General features: G+C 43.8%; 1 long non-coding RNA gene across 1 annotated transcript in view; it reads left to right on the top strand.

Annotated features, from left to right (window-relative positions):
• The window catches only part of LOC134161255 (uncharacterized), a 105,146-nt gene extending 79,900 nt beyond the window's left edge, over positions 1-25,246 (top strand). The window contains exons 3-4 of the long non-coding RNA XR_009963906.1: positions 24,796-24,908; positions 25,005-25,246. This is a non-coding gene — a long non-coding RNA (uncharacterized LOC134161255). The remainder of the gene's footprint in view (positions 1-24,795; positions 24,909-25,004) is intronic.
• Positions 25,247-25,628: the final 382 nt, after the last annotated feature.

Genomic DNA, 25,628 nt, shown 5'->3' with positions numbered 1-25,628 from the left:
CTGGTGTGTGTTCTGATGGGAGATTTTCCCATAGCTGGGCATTTGCTGTTCTTTCTCATGGGCTTTCTGTGATTCCTTGTATTGAAAACAAGGTTGCTTCTATTGAAATTTTTCTCTTCATGGATGCATTAATGAAATCTCTATCTGACTACTTGAAATCTTAACATAATTAAGATCTCTGTCTTTATATCAGATTTAGTGGAAAGCTGCCAGTTGCTTTGAAATTATAGAGTTGATCGATAAAGAGACACATGTATGTAACATGCAAACATAGCACAACCACATGAATCCCATGTCCTTAGGAAATCAGGTTACGGGTAAGAAGTCTAGAACGAGTCATTGGAGAAAACCCAGCCAAAGATTCAGTTAGCTTGAAAATGGGGAAGATTGCAAAGGAAAATTTAGCATCTCACTGGATAGCTATTTCTCCCAAATTTTCAATCAAAACCCAGTTTTTGGTAAAATCTATTTGCTGCAAATGACATTACATAAAATTAAACTGGATTTTCATTCACTAAAATGTCCATGGAAAGTTTTAGATCGGGCTTGATTAGAAAGTCCAAGAAAGCTTCCAAACAACAACCAAACCAGACAGGAAGATCTCTTTTAGTTGGAAAACATAAGGATCAACAGAAACACGACATGTGGGAAAACATACATGAACTGAAGTGAAAGTTCTTAGGAAGTGAGGCCCATTCAGTACCTTGCTTTGGATTTGGATAACAGAGAAAAAAAATTACCCTCAGGACTTATCCAAGCACTAGTGTCCTGTTTATATCTTGTGGTCTTATGAGTAACTGGCTGGAAAAAAAACAAGAATGAAAAGATAACAATTACAATAAAATTAAATTAAATAAGCCAGTGACTCATTACAGAGCAGTAAAAACAAAAACAACATCATTTAGGACTCAGTAACAACAGCAGAATTGAAAGGAAATACAAATATGGCTAGACTGGTTTCCTTGTATATACAATCAACCACACCGAGACAGGAAAGGAGTAGAACTGATCACAGAGTTATTTAGTGGAAGGCTGAAAATGCAGAAACGATGGATTACAATACTACAGTACTTTGGCAACCAGGTTAATTTTTCTGGGAGAAAAAGATACATAACATACATCTCATCAAGGTATCCCACTGGAATTGACAACAGGATTTATCCTACAGACTCCTGCTTCATAAATCTGCTTTATTAAGCAATATTGTTAGGCTTCAGAAGAGTGTTATCAGTGAAGACCCATTCATGACCTCCTTCATACTTTTGATATAAATTTGGGGCTAATCCCAGAGTAAGGCCAATCCAAGGCAGTCTTGAAATATGGAAGCAAACTAAAGCTCAGTTTTTGTATGACTCTTTCGGGACATTAGTGAAGTTATTGTGCTTCCAAAGCACAGCAGTGCTAGGAACTGCACATCCTGAACACAGCACTTGTCACAGGAATCTGACATGAGCCCTCCACAGCTCTAGTGCTTTGATCTTGAAGAAGCTCTGCAAGATTTATTCTGAAGAAGAAAACGTACTATATAGAGGGGTACTTTGACTTTCCAATGCCATTCAGTTGGCAGTGCCAGTAAGATGCTGAAAAATTCAGGGGAGGATATAAAGGTCCCCAAAGTTTGGGGTCACCTCTGAACAAATTTGATCTGTCTCTTCTATCATGTATTTCTAGTGTTCTCATTGTCACAATCTCCAAACGATCACTTCTTTAGTACACTAAGTGGGATGGAGAGATGAGCACAGTGACTCTTGGACTGCTTTTGAGTTGTTTTTGATCGTTTACAGACCTTTAACTTTGCTGCTGTAGAATGGTTTTGACCTGAAGCTTTAGAAATTCTGTGGAAATACATCTTGTTTAGTTCTGGTTTAGCCTTGCATCCAAAGAACAAAAAGCATGTTATAAACACAAGCAATGCATGTTCATACCACTAATAAGGTATCTTATGTAGTATCTTGGAGAAAAACAAGACACAAAGCAGTGATTTCCCCTTATTTGCTCTGGGAGCCACTAGGAGAGGAATAAATAGAAACTAAATCTCCTGACTGCTTGTCCTGTGCTTCAGCCACGAGACCAGGCTTCATCTGACAGACACTGATTTCTGGTGTGTGCATTGTTTTTCTGCACAGATGGTAAATCCTCCTGTAGAGTAAACAGCCTGTAAAGGGAACAGCTGCAGATGCCTTTTTGACAAGCACCTCGCCTGATGCTGGCCATGTGGAAGATTTGTACCCGTCAGATATATTATACTGTCCTCATCTTCAGTTGTGCTGTGTTGTTTACAGCCTGCTTCCCTGGAAGTCAATAGAGCTAGTCCTTCAGTTCTTGAAAAGACATGACTAGTACTTTTAACTGTTTCACACCGAGGCTTCTGTGACTGGACTGTTTGTTGCTGCTCTGTGCTTGAGTTACTTCTGCCCCTGGTGTGCTAGAAGTGGGCAGGAATTTTCCTGTTACTAGAGGCTAACATTTACCACTCTATACGTTTCAAAGGTGTAGGGCTGAACAAACACATTCCTCATAAGCAGTTCAGCTCTTTCACCACCATAAAAGATGCTGCCTGGCTGATAGCACATATGGCAAGGTCACCAGCAGTTTCTGGTTTGCACACATGGGCCTTTTTCTAGAGGAGTTGTCTCTTCAGTGAGGAAACATTGTCTTGCCCCTTGCCTCCCCAGTCCTGGGTTACCAAAAGAATGACACAGAACTCTCATGTTACATGTTTGTATTCATTGTGCAAATGTTTACTGCTGACATCAAGTTCCAATTTGCTAGATGCGTGCTCTGGTTTTGATGAAAGTGTGCTGAATTTATGCATCTGCCCTAAAATAGTAACTTACCAACTGGGCTTAGTATTTTAAAATGTCATTGCCACTGCTGTAACACATGCTGGCAGTAAGCAGATTTTCAACTGAGGAGTCATTCATGGAAGCTGCTTTTGTAGCAGAATCCATCAGTTCTCTAACTCATAACTCAAAGGTAGCTGCTACTTTGCTTTTCTTAAAATGCCAGAGATTGTGTCCTACAGATACTTGATTTAATCCTGGAAAGGTACTCAGTTTGTTACTGGACAAATGTAGTGGCATCTGAAGAGGTTACAAATTAAAAAGTGCTAATAGAGAAAAACAAACAGCGAAGAGCTTAGAGGTATGAATAATACCCAAAGAGTTTTCTGAGAGGTTATTGGGAATTCACTGGAAACCACCAAACTAGAGGATGTGTCCACATCATCTGCACTGACATGTAGTCAATTCAGCATAAACTAGGAGGCATGGACTGAGTCAGCCTCTTTTCCACCTCTTTAAAAACATCCAGAAAAAGTGTACTGCCAGGCGGAATAGCTGGGAAGCAAAGAGGAGATGTTCTGGAAAGAACCCTCACCTCTGTGTTTTGTGACTGGGGGGAAACAGAGCAGCACAGATTTGAGCAGTATGAGCTCCCACACTTGGACAGGAGCTGCAGCACAAAATGTGCCAAGTTGACCATGACGTGACAGAATGGCTGAAGAAATAGGCAGAAAGGAGTGCTTTGATTTTTAGATTCAGGAAGGCAGAAGAGGAGCGTAGTCTTGAACTGAGAGAGGATCTGCTCAAACAGATCAGCTAGAGGCAGAGGATAACAATAGCTGCATAAAGGTACCACAGGGTGCCTGTTAGCTACCAGAGCCACACACTGCGAAGCTCAGAGGTCACCTTTTCAATGGCTGCACAGCTCAGACAGGGAATAGCTGCTGAGGATCTAGCTGCAAGGTTAACCCAGCTTGATTCCCAGCTTGACCTAAGACTATCCTTAACCCTGACATGTTTTGAAACTTAAGCTATTATTAAGGTATAATGAACAGGGACCACTTTGTTTTAAACATCAGTATAGACCAGGACTAATTTTATGACAAAATGGTCCAGCAGAATGCTCTAGTATCTCTGTCCATCTAATACTAGCGTTGCTACATGAACTGCTGAGAAAATTAGTTTAACAGAGAATAAGAAGATGTTCTATCTTGGAGATCCTAAACCTATTGGTTTTAGTATCTCCCTGAAATCTGTAATGAGCTTACACCACAAAGATAATAGGCAGTAAAATTTGTAGTAAGTTGGTTTTCAGTAAGCAGATGATGCGTACTTGGGAAGTGTTTGTAGGACAGGGTATCTGTGTTCACCAGGCCTTTATCAACACACAAATGTAATGGAAAAAATAAACATTCCTAACTGGTATTTGAATTCCAACAAATATTTTAGCCAAGAGCTGAACTTAGAGCAAGGACAAACACTGCCATGCACTGCAGTGTGCTGGATGTCACACAGATGCCCAATCAGCTGTGGTTTGTTCCTCTGCAAGCCATGGGGAGCTGGAGTCATTTGCAACAGAACACATTTGTGTTTTCTACAAGGCAAACAAGTGACGGGAGAGGGGAGGAAGCAGCAGGCATGCATCAAGTGGTCTTTAAGCAGCTAGCCCCTGCCAAAGGAAGATAAGGAGAAATGAATTAGCTACTCTGGAACCAACTCCACTTCTTTTTCTTAAATGACTTCGGCTTGGTGCCTGGTTAGAGCACATCCTTGTTTTGAATGCCTCGTTTCCGTTCCATGTCAATTTTCTAGTGCTAAACTAATTTGCTGAGGCTCTGCTAATGTCCCTGCCAGAGGAGCTTCCATCTCTCTTATCTTTATTTACTCAGAAACATCGCAACAGTATATTTTAGCTCTCTTTTCCTTTCACAACTATTTTCAGCATCATTCCCCATCTATCCCAAAAGTTGCTTCCTGCACGGTGATACATCTTAGCAAGGGGACAATGAAAACCCAGCAGCAATGTCCTAGATATGTGTTGCACAAAGAAGATTGACAAAGGACTGACTAGCTGGTAACCCTAACCGAGCTTCTGAAGTTCTGCCATCAGGTTGGAATGGCACCAACACAGCCAAGCAGCACAGAAGTGTGTAGATGCCCTGCAACCTGCCACATGCTTTTACTCCATCAAGGAACCCACTTTGCTTGAACCAGTGTGGATTGTCTGTATTGCCTCTGGCTGCCTTTCACAGGAAGCTACAGAGCTCACTGAACTTGGGAAGTCAGCAAGGGTTGATCTGGCACTGGGCAGTGTCAGTCCCTGCTTCTTCCAAAATTCCTTTGAGGAATCTGGGCTGAATGGTTTGTTTTAGCAAGTAACTGCGATGTGAAACAGGGATATGCTTTAAGTGCTGGATTAATGTCATGAGATGGATCCATGCACAGTCCATTATCATGCAGGATCTTAACCTAGTGGCTCCACATAGTTTATTTCAAGCTTGTAAGTCAGTGGAGTATCTAATGGTTTTGTAACTAAAATCTGTCCTCAGGTTCATCCATTCTGCTTGTGTCTGCTCCTTTCTCCTTGAAGGCTGACCCATTTTTCCATCTGGAGGACCGGGACGGGGCTGTCCTCAGAGCATCCGCCGGGCCGGGGAGGTTACTGGAGGGCGAAGGCTGATCCCTCCCTCTCCCCAGGGGCCAAATGAGGAGCCTCCCTTGAATGACGCAGGATGATCTTGCTCCCAAGAGCTAAGCCTGATGTTTCCCTGACAGGAAAAATGACCCCTGCAGCAGCTGAGCATAGTGCCTTTCCTGGGATAGCACTGAAGATGCTCCCTCCCTACAGGCAAATACATCCAGAAGGATGAAGACACTGGGCCCTTCCTCTCTCCTGGAAGCTGAAGATACAGGGGAAGCCTGTTCCATAACTTCAGGGACTTAGCCATTTGCTGCTTCTTACCCTCTTTTCCTCACCTGCTTACTTGTGACACTTACTGGGACCAGATTTAATGGCACATTGTTTAGAACATACCCAGGATAAAGCCTTTTTGGTTTATTCTGTCGGTGGAATAGAATCATAGAATCATAGAATCATAGAATCATAGAATCAAGCCCAGAGTTGCACTGATTAGAGGTTCTCTTCAGTTTCCTATTAAATCTTTTTTTAATTACACATCATTTTTAATCATGATCTCTTGGCTGATATTAAAAGGGAATGCAAGAGGCTTTGGCTTTGGAATAAACAGCTAATGGCTTTCCAGTAGTTTCAGAACAACAAGGTACCAGTGCCACCTCGCTAGTAAAATCTGAGAGCAACACACCAATGACTAAGCCAGGACTAGCCTTTCTCTGTTCCACTGCTGTCACGTAGTCACTTCCATGTTTAGCTTATAGAGCCATTAAGGTTGTTGGACAGAAAATGTTTACCCCTGGAGTATGTTTGCAACATGGGCAAACTTTGACAGGTTGTGCAATGCTGCCTCTGCTGCACACAGAGGCACAGTGAGCACACAGTGAGCTGGCCTTCCCCTGAGCAAGGGTGCAAGTTATCAGTACGAGTCCTGAGTTGCAACCTTCCTGCTCTGAGTACTAGTACAGAACCCAAGGATCTAATCACCTGCTCCTCTCCCGAGACGCACAAGACTGTACAAAAACAAAGGCTTTTTTTTTTTCTTGCTGTTTTCAATTGGCAGGGAGCACATGTACTCCAGGGAACAACAATATCAAATTTGAATTACTCTTTATTTCTATGACAGCTGTGCCCAGAATCTCAGACTGGGACCCTGCTGCAATGTACTGTTCAAAACATGTCAAGAGAAACTACAGCATGAATGAATGGAACAGAAACGGTGAGAAAAGAAGCAAAAGTAGGAGGAAAAATCATTTGAATAGGATGACAGAGCTGGTGAGAGAACTTGGTCAGGAAAAACCCACAAGTACTGAACCCACATCTCCTCAGTAGTTAATCATACATTTACTTTACCACACTGCCCAGTTCCTTTTTGTATTAAGAAGGACGCATGTATCCAGAAGTTATGGCAAAGTTATTACAAGTTTCAGTTGAGGTTTTTCTTTTGTACAATGCCAGGACTTGTCCCATGAAATTACAAGCTGAGCTGCTGCACGCTGCTCCTCCATGGGACTGCTGCTCCTTACTTCTGCACCACTGGGATGAAGCAGCCTGTCCCATCTGCACTTTGGGAGGAACTGAGATTATGTATTACACCTTCCCCTGCATATTCATACTCTACCCAGGAAAATGAAAGTTGTAGTATGTGCAAAAATATCTCCGCTAGCTTAATCTAACTAGCATGAATAATAACAGCCACAGAGATACACCTGAGAGGATATTAACATGCTATAACCAGATTACAAACGTAGACACTGCATACACGCTCTGGCAGTGAAACCCACATTGCCACAGTTTTGCTGCTATTGTTACCAAGCTGTATTATCCTAGCACAGGTAAACCAGCACATGCTGCAATTATTCCTTCCCCTATTTTTGATGTATAGATACATTCAAAGGCTCAATATTTTAAAGAAACCAGCTACCCTTACACTTTCATTCAGATAACCCCAGCATGCTTTTATTTAGTGTGGCAGATTGTTACTCTGTGTGCTAGAACTGAAAAATAATGGACTCTGGTGTTACTCATTTCAGTGCCTTGCTACTGGCACTTGGGTTTTGGCCTTTGCAGTGCAGTATATACCTCATATCCTTGAAGAGAGGTGAGTTGTGGGAGCAGAAGCAGGGGCTCGTGTTTACTCAATAAGCAATAGGTTGGTTAGCATAGTGTCTTACGCAAAAGACACGTACACTGCCAAACTGCCAGGCTGAGGGGGACTGAATTCTAAGAATGGGGTTTCTTGAAGGCAGTGGCAATAAAACTCCCCTGTTAGGTCCTGCAACAAGTCCTGAGGCAGCACCCTGCCAGAGATGGCTGTGTATGAGCACACCCTCCAGCACAGTCACAGCAGGAGCCACCTAAGAGTAGAGAGTTTTTTCCCCAGTACAGCTCTGTCATACTCGCTTCCTGGAGCGGCTTCCTCTAACAGCATTGGAAAAAGCGGTGTTAACAAAGCCAGCAATTCCCAGCTTTGTTAACATTGACTCTCCCTTATCCAACGTGCTTCTGAGCTCTCCTCTAAGTCTGGCAAGAGCCTGGTTTTCCAGTAGGCTTTCTCCAAGAAACCTGGATTGAATGAAGTATTTTTATGTCCTTATATTTTTGTAAAATCAGCTATTGAAATTTTTAATGACAGTCACGACATAGGTGACCTCGTCTCTATACCCAGCATCCTCCTGATGTGTTGCCATGGGTAGCTAGCTGGAGTTGGCTTCATGACTCCCTTCCCTTCTTTCCCTCGATCTGTTTCCCCTGTAAGATGAGGAGCTCCATACTTGTCCCATGCTTAGTGCAGTGAGCACCTTTGACGGGCTTCTATAAGCCACCAGAAAGAGCATGGAACAGAATCCCTATTTCAGCACACTTTTGTTATGAATGCAGATGTTACGCCAAGCCTTTATGGTACAAACTAGGAACAGTTTCTCTGGGTTTATAAATGGATGTAATCCTGTAATCTCACTGAAATTAATATAAGTAGTCCCACCTGCAGAATTAAGCACAGACTCTCTGCTCCTTTAAGATCAATACTATTAATTAGCACCTTGGGTTTACTACTAATTGTTTAAGAACCCATTCCTGTAAAATTTCATCTGATTTTGACAGCAGTCTCCTTGGCATAAATATACTAAAGATTTAGCTTAAAAATCTGCATTGGCCAAATCAGGGCCCCAGATTGCATGCTTGGGAGCAAAGATCCTACCTCTTGTTAGCTGTTTCATTCATAACGCCAGCAGTCCAAATCCTTGACTAGAATTAGAGATGCTGCTGTAATACAAGTAAGTATTAAAAAGGAAGCTGCTCTGTAGCTCAATGAAGCATTCTCTTGCGTTTGGCCTGGAAGCCTGCATCTCAATTCTCCTGCCAAGCCTTGGAGCTCACACCCCATGGACAGACGCACATGGGTTTTTCCCATCAGTTTCATCAGAATAAAACTGTTTTGTGGTTTCTTGTTATAAACTCTTTACAGAAGCTAATTACTGTTGGCACAGAATTAACCACCAGTTGTATAAGTGAAATTTTCCTCAGCTTCGTATCCTGTGCTGCATTCACAACATCATAAAAGAAATGTGCTGCCCAGCTGCCTGTGCTATGTGGCAGATGTGCTGCTAATGCAGGATCAATCCATCTGCCCATCAGGTAGAAGTTAAAAGTCCTCTTTTACTTTTTAAATAAACAGGGAGTAAATCCCAGTGTCCTTGTCAACGTTTCCACTCTAAACAGAGCAGATTCTAATGTTCAAGGCTGCAAGCAAACTAGAGAAGCCTGCAGTTTCACCTGAGTATTTAATATACTTTGTTTCAGTGACATGTATGTGATATGGAAGACTCCATGTAAGACCCATTCTCAGGCTATTTTACCTGCTAAGTGCTGAGCAAGTGTTTTCATCCATTTAGAAGAGCTGCTTTAACGGGGAAAATAAAGAGAAAAAATCCTGTGGAGACCAACAAAATCTGTGAGGTTTGCATTTTATTGATGGAAAATGAATACAGCAGGGTCAATGGGGCATCAGTTTACAGGGTGCCCTAGCTCCACTGGTGAGTAATATGCTAATTAACAGCTTCGGGAATGCTGCCAAGATCCTGCCGGAATGATTGCAGCACACCAACAGACCTCTCTTACCTCCTGAGCAGACATTCACATAAGCAACCATAGCTGTTGGTATGAGCAAGATGACCTCTTACTATTTCTTCCAGTCTGTTTTCTAGGCCAAAAGATACTAGATCTTGTACCTGACCTCAAATATAGATCCTTCTTTTCATGTTCTTGGCATCATGAATCTCAGTAGCTGAAAGTCAGACCTGATTTCTGTTTAAGCAACGTCAGTGTTTTCAAAAGCAATAATAGAAATGCAAATAATCCAACAGCTTCCTCTTTGACCAACATGAATTAAACAAATATATCTCAGCACTGTATCTTTAAACCTAGGAACTCTTTATACTGAAGCTGAAGTAAAAAAATTACCTGTTTACATAAGAAATAATGAGGTTTTATATGCTGGTCTTTCGTTTTGTTTTCTCTTATTGGAAAGTAAAGGCAACACTGATTCAAACCAAATCTGTCAGTGAGACATACATACTTGAAGGATTAGTTTTGCTGTATTCCAAGTTATATTGCCAACTGCTGTCTCCCCAGAGTCTTGAATATTGGGAAAATCTGGTCTGAATCTTAAAATTAATTGAAAACCCCACAGACCCTTGTGTAGAGTCTTCAGTAGCAACTGGTCCTGCCTCCTTGTAGACTGTAAACTCTTTCTGTTTAGACCTGCGTTATTTTGTGAAGCACAGTGCAATCTGTTAAGGGAAGACACATTGTAGATGTGTGAGAGGCTGGTGTAAGAGGTCAGAGTCCAAGTCTGTATGAACCACAACAACTCTGTTGGTTTCAACGGAGAGAATCTGATTTATGTCAGCAGAGGATTTGGCCCACAACAGGCACAGTGTGTTCTGTTCTTTCTGTTTGGGGTTAGGAAGATGAAGGTGTCCCATATCCAAAAAAAATACATGCCAAAGAAAGATAATAAGCAGCTGCTTTGAATTGTATCTGGCTTGTAGGGGTACTTCGTATTTAGTCCTGTTGGTAAGACTTACTTTGTTCTACTGTGGCTTTGGTTTCTATACAATTCACTATTCTCAAGTTTGCCAATAAAAACCATTATAAGACTCTAAATGCTAAAGCTTCGGAAGACATTCTTGATGAGTAAATGAAAGAAAGCAAAAGCAATGTGCTTTTAAATGTTTCCCTTTTCTGCCTACAGCTGCTGGCAACCGAGGGGCTGTTCTACATAGCAGAGTTTACTACTCTTCTTGAGAAGAGATGCCTTCAATGTTTCCCGTTCCACAGTCCTCCTGAGAGTGAAGATGTACTTTCCCCACTCCTGAAAGCCCACAGAGGATGTTGGCCTGAAGAAAGAACCCCATTCCAATGTTTCCTGTTCAAAATTCACCCCTTTTTTATTTGAAATTGGCTGTTTGCTTGGCAGGCCAAGCTGCTGTGGGCAACTGAATTTAACATGGAGAAGCATTCGTACGGGTGCACATAAATTGGCACAGATTACCTGCTGTCAAGGGCTTTGCAGGGGAGGATTAGCCATTTGATGCTGGGCCTGAGGGCTGTCATTTTCCTTTGTGTGTGCACATATGGAAATGTGTCATTCAATTTCTCATGTACTGCTGCTGTCACAGAGGACCTAACTTGTCCTTCAAATCATCAGACTAGTTAGTGTGACACTTTCTTCACATGTCTCCAGATCAAGAATGAAATTTTGCTGCATTCTCAGTGGGTGTGCACCTCATGCACCTCATCTTCCTTAGCGTTCCAGTGTGTTACTGTAAAGTGTTGCACTGGAAAACCTCCTGAAAAACAGCTTTCTTTTAAATGTGGAAACTCCTAGTGGCAGAATTAGCTTTTCTTCTTCTACTAAAGGACACAAAATTAACAGTAAAGTTACTACAGGAGAGCATAAAATGCACCTTCTCTGTGGGAATCAGCTACACCAAGCAAAATACAACATTCCTTATGTGGGGACAGCTGAGCCACTGAAGCTGTAGAATTGAAGTAAATGGCATGCAAAGCCACAGTAGAATTGCATGGAGTGTATTATCCTTCCATCCTTTTCTCTAACCTGCTGCTCTCAAGCTACTCAGTGCTATTTCTGAGAGCGCTGTTTCTTGATATTAAAAAAGCTAAGGAAGGAAATAAAAAGGGTCAGATGGCAAACATCAAATCTAAAAAGAGCAGACAGTGGCAGTGAATCCCAGGAGATTCCAGTTAGGATTTTACCTTTTATTTTATTAATTTTTCCTTCCAAACTTTCACAGGAAAGCGCATGTTACTGCTTTCTCAATATTACAATGTTTGTCTTCATACTTCCCCACTCTCTTGATGAAATTCATTTGACAAATCAGAAGTATGACTTGGGTGGAATCAAGATTGGGATTTGGGGTATAGGTCCACAAATTAATGCTTCACCTGGAAAGTATGTTTGGCATTTTGAATGTCAAATAAACTGAGAACAACATCCACTTCTGCCTTGAAAGCCATTGTCACCTGGAAAAGTCCTGAAGCTTCCTAGTCTACAGCCATTGAATCAGGAGGATTTGTACCTGCACATAGCTCTTCTATGGATTAATAACATAGTGCAAGTCCAAGCACTTTTGGGAAGTTTTAATCTCCATTCAGGAACACAAAGAATGTCAGCTGTTTACTTGTCCTTAAGAACATAATGCTATCATCAGTGATAAGAAACAGGCTAGGGAGCCTGTTCTAGGGGAGTTTTTCAGGATAAAACTGCCTATCTCATGTCTCCCACTCTCCATCTGCCCCAAATGGAACTGACCAAAACCAGCCAGTCACTTCTGGGGAAAAAAAACACACCATTTAATTGTGAAGTTTGCTTGCTTGTGTCTAATGAGCTCAGGGAGGGACAGATGAGAGGAGGATCAACACTGTGAAAGGGTTAAGTCTATGCAAAACTCAAGCTAGTTCTTCTGAATCCAGTTCACGTTCACTAGAACCTACTCAACCACTTCTTTCATCAGTGGACGTAGGCCAAAGTGCCTGTCGATAGACTTTTCATTTTTATCACTGAAGTGCTGTTTTTCCTTGCTTCTGTCACCTTCAGGAAAGCAGTTACCCAAGTACCATTTGAGGAAGCAAAGATTTAGTAATAGGCAGCAACGGGGGATGTATGACACTGCACTAAGGAACTTCATCTCTGATTAACAGCAGGTTCCGTAAATGTTACCCATAGCAGAGGGACCACTGGATGCTTCCCTGTCTGAAGTTCCTTTATGGACGCTTTCCCCACTCACTTAGTGTTTGTTCTTCTGCAACAGCAAGGAAATGAAGAAGAGGAAGGAAAAGAGGCAGTGAGCATACATCTAATGAGGAAGAAGGCAGCTTAAGGTACTAGAGGTACCCCTAAAGCTTATGCAACTGGCCTGTGCTCAGCAGTCAGTGTCCAAACAAGGCATAGAAGCAGCTTTCCTGTTAGACAAAAACCATGAGAAGGAAAGGAGAAGTGGAGGCCTTTGGGTTACAGGAAATCAGTATGGACCGACCAACGCCCTGTCCAGACAGCACAGGCCCTGCCCTTTCCCCTCACCTACCACACTGCAGGCCTTTATCAGTCATAGAGCAGTTTGGGGTGTTGTTCAGCATCAGCTAATGACGGGTGTCTTTTTCCCAAGTGAAGCAATCTGAAGACCCATTCCTTTTGTGTGACTTACCCAGAGGCCTGGGGGCAATTCCAGAGACCAGTTTTTCAGCCTATTCAGACTGTTATTTTTGCTAAATGAGAGTCTAATAAGGTAGTAGCTTCACTTCAAACAAAAAGATAGAAAAGGGCAGACTTCCTTCCACACATAGACTTTAGCCAGGTCTTGTAAATTTACTTCTTAGGCAGGGAGGCCAAAGGCTGCAGAGCAAGTCTGATGTCCAGCTGCCCAGTGTCAGTAAGCCTTTACCCCTGCTCTGGAGGAGTCTCTCCCATGCACAAGAAAACCCTTTGGCTGTTTTCTTTGCACACTGCCTCTGGACCCCAGGGGTTTTCCAGTATATTGATGGCCTCTTCGTGTGGACCTCTGCACAAGATAAAAAACCTTTCCTCCTCTAGAGGTTCAAGCTCTATAGAGGTGATTTGCGATAACTGCTGCAACCACAATTTTGAATGCCTAAGCAGGTGTTGCATTTCTTGCCTGAAATGACATGATTTGTATGCACTTCTGTACTTTTGCCAAGTGTTTCAGCTTCCCAAGTGCCAGATCAAAAATGAACAATCTTTTTAAATAGGACCTAGGAGCATACCTGGAGAACCACTGGCAAGACTATAGATGTCAAGCCTTATACTTTCACTGGCTTCTTAGGCGTTTCATTTAATTGTGTTGAATCCAATAAATAATTCTTCTAATTTCTTGCTGTATTTAATTGTCAGCAACAGAGATGGTGTTTTCACTTCTGGGCCTGAAGAACAACCTGTTTTTAACAGAGGACAGAATGTTATGTTATGCTCAGCGCAAGGGAATCTGCTGAATTTGAAGGGCTGTGGTTTGAAATGCACTCATCTGCAGCTTAGAGTTTTGGAAGAAAGAGATTAGTTTTGCATGCTGCTATAACACCAGCCATTTTTATCTCAGTCAAGTTTATAGGGCTGGGCTTCATGTTGGGAGTAGTCAGCATCTTGCTAAGTTAAATTGTCATATCTGATTGTATACTGAGACTGAAGAATACCCTCCAATACACCTAAGCATGCATTTAACTTATCTGTATATATTATAATGGTGCTTTAGAGTCCCAGCTGTCCAACAGAACCCAGTTGCGCTGGATGCAGTACAAACACAGTGCTAAAGTCAGTCCCTGACCAACTGGTTCTGTAAGCCCGTGCTTTGTTTTTGCACTGGGAGATGTATGGGGGTTTTGAATGTGTCAACCCCAATGCTGCCATTCAACTGAGTCAAAGGTACCCGCTGAGTGGGTGGATTTTTACAGAAGGCCTGGCTAATTTTTAGACCATTAGTAACATGTAGTTGAGGAAGATAAGGTAATGAACAGTGTGATCCAGTCTCATGCTGCAGAGTGCAAAGAGTTCAACTGCTAGAGTTAAGAAAGAATTATTTTCCCCATCTATGCCATTGCACAAGAGGAGAGGTGCTTGAGCGAGGGGATGTCTGAACTGCTGGGTGTGGGGTTACACAGAAGGCAGGCCATGGGACATCCTGAGGTTTATCCACACCCAATACGGAAAATGCATTTTTTCTTATGCTTCAGAACTGGGAAGTGTATAACTAGTTCTGGAAAGGCAGCCTTGCCTTTTGATTCCTAAATAGCCAACAGGGAGCATTAAAAGAGGAGCTGCAACCTGGAAAATGCATCGCAAGAACAGGAGTCTGTTCCCATCTCTCTGTGCTTAGCCTGGGCTAAAAGTATTGTCCATGATGACTTTGCCAAGGTGGCATGAAACACCCTTAATGCTTGTGAGCACTTCAGAGGAGAAGGACAAAAGATTATAAAAGAAGTGGTTGTTCAATATTTGAATGCACAATCCATGTACAATCAATTACAAGGCTTAAAATAAGGGATTCTTTCCACAGTGTGGTTTAGGTGGATCAGTGTAATATCTTGAACCAAGTAAGCTTCTGATTTCAGCCTTATCAAGCAGGACATCAACAGTTACTGGGTTTCCGTATGTTCATGGAGCTGTTATGGACTCACAGAAAAGTAGAATCATAGAATCATAGGATAGTTAGGGTTGGAAAGGACCTTAAGATCATCAAGTTCCAACCCCCCTGCCATGGGCAGGGACACCTCACACTAAACCATGCCACCCAAGGCCTCGTCCAACCTGGTCTTGAACATTGCCAGGGATGGAGCATTCACAACCTCCCTGGGAAACCCATTCCAGTGCCTCACCACCCTAACAGGAAAGAATTTCCTCCTTATATTCAAGCTAAACTTCCCCTGTTTAAGTTTTAACCTGTTACCCCTTGTCCTGTCACTACAGTCCCTAATGAAGAGTCCCTGCCCAGCATCCCTATAGGCCCCCTTCAGATACTGGAAGGCTGCTATGAGGTCTCCATGCAGCCTTCTCTTCTCCAGGCTGAACAGCCCCAACTTTCTCAGCCTGTCTTCATACGGGAGGTGCTCCAGCCCCCTGATCATCCTTGTGGCCCTTCTCTGGACTTGTTCCAACAGTTCCATGTCCTTTTTATGTTGAGGACACCAGAACTGCACACAATACTCCAGGTGAGATCTCACAGGAGCAGAGTAAAGGGGCAGGATCACCTCCTTAAAGTACAAGAATGTCCTTTGTTTTCTGTACAAACCTCAGTAATTCTCCTTTTAATATGTGTGGCTATGACTGCAGGAAAGAACTGTCCTGCAGAAATCTAGACATGTTTTCCCAGCTGGGAAAAAATGATGTCCTCTACTTCAGCTCTGGTTTCTAATACTCATTGTTCACAAGCAGTACATACATCTGTGTTTAGATGCCTGTACATACTGTTATAGCACCATTTTTCAAGTTAGATTATAGCATAGCGCAGGTAATTAAACAATGATCTGTATACAAATTAAAAGGGTTGCTACATACCTTTAATGGGGAAGTACAATTACAGTAATTTTATGTGCATACAGCTGCATGAAAGTGCACATGGAGTTCTGAAAACTTGGGCCTGTGTTTTGTATGTGTTGGTGCTGTTTGCACATGCAGATGTGAGGGTTACTCACACTCTGAGGCTGCCTTTGAAGCTCCACCGCTGCACAATTGCCATGTAAATGTGCCGGCACTCTGAGACTCCATAGCTTTTCAAATGGTTTGGGAAACACTACTTAAAAATTAAGACACTTCTTCCCATTTCCTGCTCACCATTGCCAGAACTGAGTAATAGACAACACACAGCTGAACAGATGCGTTTCCTTTTGCTTCTTCCCAAATTGTGCTGGAGTTTTGCTGGAATGCCACAGCACTCCAAGCTATGGCAGTTACAGACTGTCACCAAACAAGCCACTTGTTCAGTTTATTACTCTTTTACTATTCATTATAACTTACTTAACCACTGGGCAGACTCAAGGTGAGCTGATTGTGTGAAGTCCATTCTGTGAATAGCTGAGACTGGTGAGCCAACAGATGTCAGCACGCAGAATTGGAAGGTGCCTTAATCCATTCATTTGGTGTTTAAGCAGTATTTTGGATTTAACTGCTTCACATCCTACTTGCCTTGTGGTAACACAAACGCTTGCCAGCACACTCATAGCAGGTTTTTTCACTGTGATCAGGCTCCAAGCCAGAACTGATGTCAAGGATCACACTGATGAGAACAAGTTTCTGTAAAAGAGGCTGTGAACGATGGCATATTCTTAATGCATTCGCAGTATTAAGACACTTTTTCTTTTCAAAGTCTGAGCTCAAAATCAGCTGGGAAAGCAACGCAATTCCAAGTGACTTCTGACAATGTAGGTCAGTTGAATGCAAAAGTGAAAGCACATGTACCACCAGATTCCGACGTCTGGAGGGGGAGGGGATGTCAGCCTGCCGGTGCAGAAAGCCCCGCAGCTCATGGGAGACTCGTGTTTTCCGGTGAATGACAAGCGCTGCCGTGGATAGGAAGGGGCAGAACGCAAGTGCCGGTGCGGGTGTGAGTGCAGCCGGAGGGGCTGGGACACGTTAACTCTGTGCGTGCGCTGCCCCCGCCGCCCCTCGCTGCCCCCGGTGCTGAGGCGGCGTTCGCTTGGCCCCAGAGCGCGGCGCTGCCCGAGCCCGCGGCAGGGAGGTGGTTTTGGTGCTGCCGCGATGGCGTGATGCATTTTCAGTTACCAACAGCGCTAATTGCAGTACCAGTAAGCGCTTCGCCACTCACCGTCATGTGCTGCTGCTTACAAGAACTGAGTGGAGCCGGGCCGAGGGAAATCCCCTCGAAAAGCCAGAGCGGGGCTGTGCGCGCAGGAGGGACCGGCACCGCGGGGGGGTGAGGGCGGAGCGCGGCTCCGAATGAGCACCGGGGCGGGGAGCGAGCGGCAGCCGCCCGAGGCGTGCGTGTGCCCGGGGCGGCACCGCGGGTGCCACGGCCGCGCCGGGACGGGACGGGAGAGGGAGCTGCCGCGCCGGGCTGGGCGGAGCGGGGGAGACCGCGGCTGCGGTCGCGGTATTGGCACCGCGGTACTGGATGGAGTCGCGATAGATCGGGGGGGGGGGTCCTGCTGAGCCCCGCCGGGACCGGAATAGGAGCCTCCCCGGGACACGGTTGTCAGCGCTCCCGTACTGCCCGCCCCGCGCTGCCGCTTCACGTTACCTATGGAAATCATCGGGGAAACGAGCTACGGGGTGGGGAGGGGGGGGATTCCCCGCCCTGTGGCTGAGTAAAAACGATTTGTTTATACACTCATTAATTTGGATTGTCTTCTGTATGAATTTTAATGGATCGCGGTGCCACGGACGCTCTTCCAGGATATAAGTGTTGTCATGCAAATTAATTTTACTTGCTTCCAAAGTAGATTCCAAATTAGCAGCCACACAGGGAATTAATTAGGAATAGCTTTTGCCTACGCAAAAAAAATAAAAACCCAGGCCCTGAATCCCACAGTTCTTTAGGGGTCACAGAACACTGCTGCAAGACAAGACTAAGATGCTTGAAATGCATCACCATTGCTTTCAGAAAGAACACACAGAGCATAAAGGCTTTCTTCATATTAAAGCAGATAGTTCACCCTCTTTTAAACTTCTTGTAGGCAGCATAATATATTACTAAAAATTCCTGAGGGAGTATTAAAAATAATTATTTCTAAGGGTATGGAGATGTGAATGTGTTTCTGTGGGGCAGGATAAGGCGTGAACTTGCTGCGTATCATCTATGCAGTGGTTGGCATTGTGTACTTACTTTTACCCTGTGGTAAACGTGAAGCTAGCTAGCCCAGTATGAAAGAGGAAGTCTCTCTCTAACGTGAGACATCTTGGTAAGCACCGTAGCAAAACAGTGGGTTTTTTTTTTTTTTATCTCCTTAATGACTTGAGGATGTTTCTAATACACATACATCCAGTGCGTGAGGGCTGTCAAGTTCTGACTACGGTAGTGTCCTATGGCAGCGTGCTGCTCCATTTGACCAACAAGAGCTGTCAGAGCAGGTGATGAATGAATAGTTCAGACTTCAGTGCTGAGAGAGGCCAGCCTGTGAGTAATGGTCTGTCACTGGCCTCAGATCATGAGCTGTTTGCATAACTTTGGCTCAGGACAAACCCAAGCCAAAGATGACAGATGATGCCATGTAAGCCTTCCCAGTTGCTCCTGTTGGCTCATTCCAGTCTGATCCAGATCAGCTGGGCTTCAAGGTCATTAGCACTCTAGCGCCATTTAATGGCAAGGGTGACAGAGTCTGTGGCCTGCCTCCCACTGTATTAAGGATAACGAGGGAAGGTGAATAAGAAGAGTTATCTGCTACTCATGGCTACTCTGAAGCTTCAGCAGAAGGGAGACCATGCTAAGTAACATAAGCTACTGCAGTTCCTTCACAGAAGCCACTGCCCAGCTGATGTCCCTGGTGTGCATGTGATTGCTTTATGCACAGACTAGAACAGTATCATGCTCTTCTCAGGTTTTAGCCACTTCCTAACTTTGTGGTTTGGTGAGCAGAGTAATATGTTGTGTTTGGTGGCCTCAGAAGGTGACTAAAATTAGAAATTGAGCTGGATGTGATTTCCAGTTGGACTTTATTAGGCCAACTCTCATGCCTGGCATTTCACTCTTATCCTTCCTCCTTGCCCTGCAAGTTAGGTACTTCTTATTCATGTTGGGGGGCTCAGAGGAAAGGCAATGGTGTCCTTATACCTGACCACTAACTGACCTCCTATGATATACATGAGGAACACACACATAGGACTGAAGTGTTCTTGGCAATGCCGGACTAGTTGTCAGCTAGCCAGCTCATGTTGTGTCACCAGGAAGAGCAGGAGCTTGACTCAGTGATGGGAACACTTTCCAGACCTGTGTTCTTTGTGCTCAGCTCTGTTCTGATGGGCATAGCGCTACCAGGTTTGACAGACACATCTTGTGCTTCCCCCCTCCCTTTTGTGTATGTGAAGTGTTGAGAAGCAGTAGCACTGGGGTGAGTGCACATTAATTTGGTTTAGGATCTCCTACAGGTAAACAGTTTTCATCATCCTTAAGGGAATTCTTCCTGCTGTAGGTAGAAGCTTTTTCCTTGGCAGACGGTAGCAGGCTTCAGTACATCCTCCCAGTCCTTCCCTCTTCCTTCCCTTTGGTTTGAGATTGAGACAGAAACAGACCCTGAGAACCCAATTTTCATCATTAATCCCCTTCCTTATTGCCTGGCGCCTTCTCTGTATTCCCTTGGAAACCATCACATGGGAGAATCATGGATGGGGGAATTGTCTGGGTATCACAGAAGGTTCTGTAATGTACCTACCCCTCTTCCCATGGGCAGGCTTGGGCTCTCTTTCACTAGGGGAAAAAAAAAAGAAAAAAAAACCCCAAACCTAAACAACCCACCCCCCACCACCAAAAAACAGACAAACAAATAAAAAAAACCAAAACAAAAAAAAAAAACAAAACAAAAAAAAAAACCAACAAACAAAACGCAACATCACCCCCCAAAAAAGGAAACTGTTAGGTGTTAGGTCAGCAACTCAGAAACTGAGAGAAGGAGAAGGCTTCTGAGGGGCCTCCAGTGGATGAAAAGGAGAAGGAAGAGGAACTTGGTGAATGCTGCCTCTGGGTTGGCTGAAACTGTGCGTTGCAGTGGGTGAAGAGGGCACCTTGTTTGCTCACACCCCAGTGTTGGGAAGGGTCTGTTGCGTAGTTTTTCCTCTGTCTCACATCTGGTCATCATTGGGCACAGCACTGATTGTGAGGACAGCTGTAGCCTCGCTCCTTTTATCTCTGTCCCATTCAGTCATGCATCCAAATGTGGCAACATCGGTTTGAGTGTAATCTGCTCCTAACACTCGGGTCTAGGACCTGTTGCAGTTCAGCTTGTTTCTTTCAGGATCCTTCACAGCATTATTATTATTATGGAATTAAGGAAAAACATCCTCTGTGACACCCAAGGAACCTCCTCCTCCCTCTAAGAATGCCTTAAATTCTTGGAACTGAAGACCATCTCACCTCAGTTCTGCAGCAAGTCCTCCTCCAGACTGTTTAACCTGAACACCAAAAGATACTTGAGATTTTCAGTTGTGCATCCCCCAGTATCAGTAGGGTTTCATTCAGTCTTTCCAGATCTCTGAGGTTTATGCTCATGTCAAGAACCAGGAGGGAACAAAGTTTTGCATGGTTGGAGACTTTGCTGAAAGAATCTAATCTGTCAACCTGTCCCTTACCTCAGTGACCCCATATGTGGGGAAGCTGCAGTTTGTAAGCAAGCAGCAACACCAGAATCAGCCTGGTTTGCCCCGTGTCCATGCTGCTGCTGGTGTGTGCGAGGATGGCTCAGTGGGTGGATTGCCTTTTCCTTGTTCCTTTTTCTTTTTCTTTTTTATTTAGCTTAAAAATATGTTGTTGTCCTTTTCTGGAGGCATGACCCAGCCCCAGGCCTTTCCACTTCTTTGTTTGTTCTGAAGTGAGGCCATAGTTTCCCCCTTTCAGGCAGCCTTGGCTTCAGGCATCATGACAGAGTGAGGAGTTGCTGGTCCGATCTGTGCAGCTCCTTTCCAGCCAGTTGTTGTACTTCTGGAATACCAGTACAAGTCTCCCCCCATTCTCCTCCCTGCTGCCTTATCAGAAACCCAGCCAAAGACCCGTATGGGCCACTTGCCAGCACATAACTCCTCTATCATGGGATGAAACTCTTGATGCTGCCTCTTTTAACTTGTTTTTCAGGTAGATCCTACCCTTTGAACACTGACATTTTTCATACACTGTCATTCAGACAGTTCATCAGGTCTCTACCCCAGCATCTGAACTTAACAAATGTATGTGCTTAGTTTTTGTGTACTAGAGTAAACCAGAACTTTCCACGGTGCCTGAGGTATTCCATCACAGTGAATTCCTCTAGAAACTCCTACACGTGTACAAAATACTGCTTCCAAGCTTGGGCATAAAAATGTTATACTTCTTTCGTGAGTGATTAAGGAGTGATCTCCCTATGACAAGACTTCTGTGGGTTCCAAAAGCTCAGGCTGCATGCCCTAAGGTGGAAAGAATGAAATGAAGCCCCGTTCCAGCAAACTGCCAGGTTTGGCCTTGCCACCCACCATCTTCATCCTGCATCTGCAGTCCTGTGGCACTGGTTGGGTGCTTGCGAGATGGAGAGGTGGTGGAGGACATCCCTCCATGAGATTCTGTTGCAAAATGGCATTGCTGTTTTCATCTGAGATGGGGGCCTAAATTAGAGCGTGGAGACATGAATCACTGCCGTTCTGATATGGTGTCCAGTGATGATGCTAGTTTCAGTTCTGCTTGTCTAGCCACTAGTTCTTTGGTCTCCTCCCAGAAAAAAAATGATATTGCTTTTCTGTTCACTCAGATCACTGCCTGCTTTGGGAATAATGCAGTATAAAGAAAAGAAAAGATGTCCTGGCAGTTTGCAAATGGAGTCTTTCAGTGAAGTAGAAAATAATCCCACAGAAATGTCCATATATGTGGAAGATTTCTGAACAACTAGCTAGAACAAAGCAGTGAAGCCTGATCAAAGAGAACAAACTCCATCATTTAAGCTGGTTTTGTAATTGTAGTATTTTATCAACAAGTAGATATTGCTGGAAGGGCTGGCTGACTGGGTTGTGCAGATGTGTAACATCTGTGCACATTTGGCCTTTGGAAAGTGTCCTACTGATGGTTCATTCCAAAAATTTTATTGGTTTCCTAGTTTTTCTCTTGACCGGATAAAGGAAGAATGCTTTTTCCAGGGTCATCTTTGGTGAAAGTGTTTTCTGGTTCATATCCAGTAGGCCTGGCGGAAGAAGAGTTCAGTTCTGCTCAACAGAGTAGACCACCAAAGCCTTGTCACAAAGTTATGTCATTCATGACAATCTCCTTTGGGCACACAGTTGGTAGGGCTGCTGGTTAATCTACACCACAGAGGGAAAAGACCTCCCAACCTGCTCGTTCAGTATAACTATGTTTTAGAGCGTACAGAAGTCAGGAGTCTTGCTCAAGAAATGAATACTGCTCAGAGAAAAGCATTTTGGTATCTTTTAAACAGCACTGGTCAAGGTTAGGCCTCCATCCCCATGTGTTGGGCTGGCTATTGCAAGTGCACAGGATCAGAATTAGAAGGCAACAGCATCAGTTGCATCCCATTCCAGATCAGATCTGCACTGTGTAAAACACGCATTTGTTGACATACCTGCATGGAGGAGAAGGGACAATGCAAAAACCAGTGCCTTTGCTGCTCACCTTCTTTTTGATGAGTATGTTCTGTGATTTCTAAATTCCTTCCATATCCTAAGACATTGGACTGGTCCCTCTGTTAGTAAAACACGTATTATACTGAGGTTTTATTCATCTGTGCTCCCCATCTGGGTTTGGATGAGTATCTTCTGTGCAGCCCCAAAGGGATATGATTCATGACAGGCCTCTTTCTCCACTCCAGAATTCAGGGAAACCTGAACTTTGGACAGGGGAGGAGAAATTTATCCCCCAACATGTTCTTCCTGACAAACTCTGCTTTCTATCCCCCAACAGCAGTAAGCTGAATGACCTTTTCTGAAATGCAGGCTTTATGGGTAACTTGGTTATTGATTGTTCAAGATGACGTTTTTTCAGTGTTCCTGTATGAGCTTGGGATACCGAGAAAATAGCAACATACAGGCAAGCTTAATGAATGATTTAATAGTAGTAGCTGTTTTTACTTGCACACTTAACTTGCACTTAATGCAGACAGCTCTAAGTGCTTTAGAAAAGGTGATATTCCCCCATTTTGTGGAAAGAGAAACTGGAGCACAGTTCAGCTCAGTTATTTGTTCAGTATCACTTGCTGCTAAGTATAGAAAAAATATCAGTCTCACGTGAGAACCATTAGATAAATCTTATTTTAAAGGAAATACATTCCTGTCTGGAATGTTATGGAATTTTGAGATCTTAGGAAGAGGTAAGAGTTTTTAAGCTGGGCAAGGAAGCTGCTTCTCAGCCCTCTCCAATATGTAATGACTAGTTTAATGCCAGCAAGAATATGAACTTAACTCTGTCTTCCTTCTTCTCCTTTTTCCTTCTCTTTCCAAATCCGTAGATTTGGTGTTGTTTGGATGAATGGACCCCTTGCACTTGCAGCATTCAGCAGCTGCTCTACCCTCTTTGCTTCTTGCTGGTTTTATTCATGGCGTGCTTATTTCTTGGAACTCATTCCCTGTACTTTCACTTGCACTACCAGGCATTCTGAGAGCACGCAGACTCTGATCCAGGGAGGGGGGCATATACTCAACACCTCTGGATCAGCCCCCGCCTCCTTGCAGCGCTGCCCATGAGTTCTGTGGTTTCTTTGTTCTAGCCTGGCACAGTTCCACTGCGGTGAAATCAGCTCAGCCCCATGAGCTGGCAGATGGCACGGACGGGCTAAGGCTGGCCTTAGCTTTTGCCTTATTTAGTTTGTTTGCTAATGGATGAGCACTTTGTCCCCTTTGCAAAGCTGACCACTTCCAACTCCAGCCACTCTCCAATACCTGATCGCAGCACAAGTCCTGGGAAGTCCATTGACATTAACATGCATCTTGAAAGAAAGTTGCAGGAGGTAATTTTGAGCTGGGTTTTCTTTTTACAGCTCATGTATGTGCCAGTAAACATGACTCCAAAGATGTCCTGACTGTATCCATATTTGCACAGTAGCTACTTGGCACAGTGAGTGTTCAGATCTGTTTGTCATCACTACTACACTATAAATGTTAAACAGTAGTAATAATTGTAAAAACACCATAAAGTAGGCTACAAATTACTTTGGCTTGGTCAGATTCATGTGGGGTTTTGGAGGTTTTTTTTTTGTCTTAAAATGGTTGTTTTCTGATATTAACATCTCTCCTGTTTAGCTGACTTCCAGCCAAGGCCTCCTTCCACTCTAAGTAAACCAGACCTGTGTTGGGTTGACCACCTGGTGTACTCATTATGAAAAGTGTGCCCATCTTTCCTTCTGAAAGTGGGACTTCTATCTCCCTAGACACAAACACATGGCACACGATCCCATTTTAAATGCCACATGGGATTCTGGAAATACTCTCCCTGGTCCCAGCATACTTTTAGAACTGTTTATCTGAGCTCTCTAATGGTATGCCAAACCACCAGGTGTTCTGTGTGCCTCGGGCTCCACTTGTTCTGGAAGGTTTCCTTGTTTTTTGTTTGTGCAGACAGTTATCCCAGTCTGGATAGTGGGTTCAGTGTGCCTCTCCCAATGCTATATGCATATTCTTATTGACTGAGAGAATCTTTTCATGCTTCCCCATGTTAGGATTACTATGAGCACATTTCAGTGTCGACTTCCAAGGACTGCAAAGGGTGTTGGACAGGACTGCATGATGGCTCTTCAAGCTGTGTCTTCCTTGATCATCTTAAATACTAACTGTGGTTATTTCTTGCTGCCGTACAGCCCCTTCCTTCCAAGGCACTTGAGACGTTAGCTGTGTATTTCTAAACATGTTTCTGTTTAATGTCATGCAGCAGCTACTATGTTGTTGTCAAGATGAGCTTATGACAGTGAAAACTGGAGGAAATTACATGCCCTTGTGCTATGCAGAAGGTCAACAAAGATGCCCATCACGTCCAGGAAACTATAAATAGATACTGTACAAAAATCAGCAGAGGAGAGGTCATCATGTGAAACTGCGCAAATTTATGTGCCCAATTTGGGAGCTAAAGGTTAGGTTCCCCATATGGACAGAAATAAATTTCTTTTCAATTTCCTTCTGGAAGTGAATTCCTCCTTTCTTTCTCTAAGTGCCTAAAGCAAAAAACCCACCCTGAAGCATACAATAGAAGAGTCTGGTTCAGTCCACACATCAGCAGAGTCATTCTTTTTCAGCTCCCAGATGAAACAACCAGCTCTGTGGTGCTGTCTTTCTCCAGTGTTTCTCAGACCAAATTGTTACCAGATAGGAACCAGAAGAATTATGACACCAGGGAAAAGAGCACCTCTTTGGGTACCACATCATCACCCTCAGTTTTGTCCTTTAGGAAGACAATTAACTGCTTAGTTGTTTATGCATCTCAAGTAATAAACACAAGCTGCTCTTGGATACCTGGGCTCAGTGGTGGTTTTGATGGCAGTGCTTTGTCTGCTCCTCC

Source organism: Pezoporus occidentalis, unplaced genomic scaffold, assembly GCF_034315485.1.
Source record: "Pezoporus occidentalis ecotype Australia unplaced genomic scaffold, CSIRO_AGI_Poc_V1 ctg171, whole genome shotgun sequence".
Taxonomy (NCBI): domain Eukaryota; kingdom Metazoa; phylum Chordata; class Aves; order Psittaciformes; family Psittacidae; genus Pezoporus; species Pezoporus occidentalis.
The sequence above is the reverse complement of the archived record's forward strand: the minus strand, read 5'-3'. Positions and strand labels throughout refer to the sequence as shown.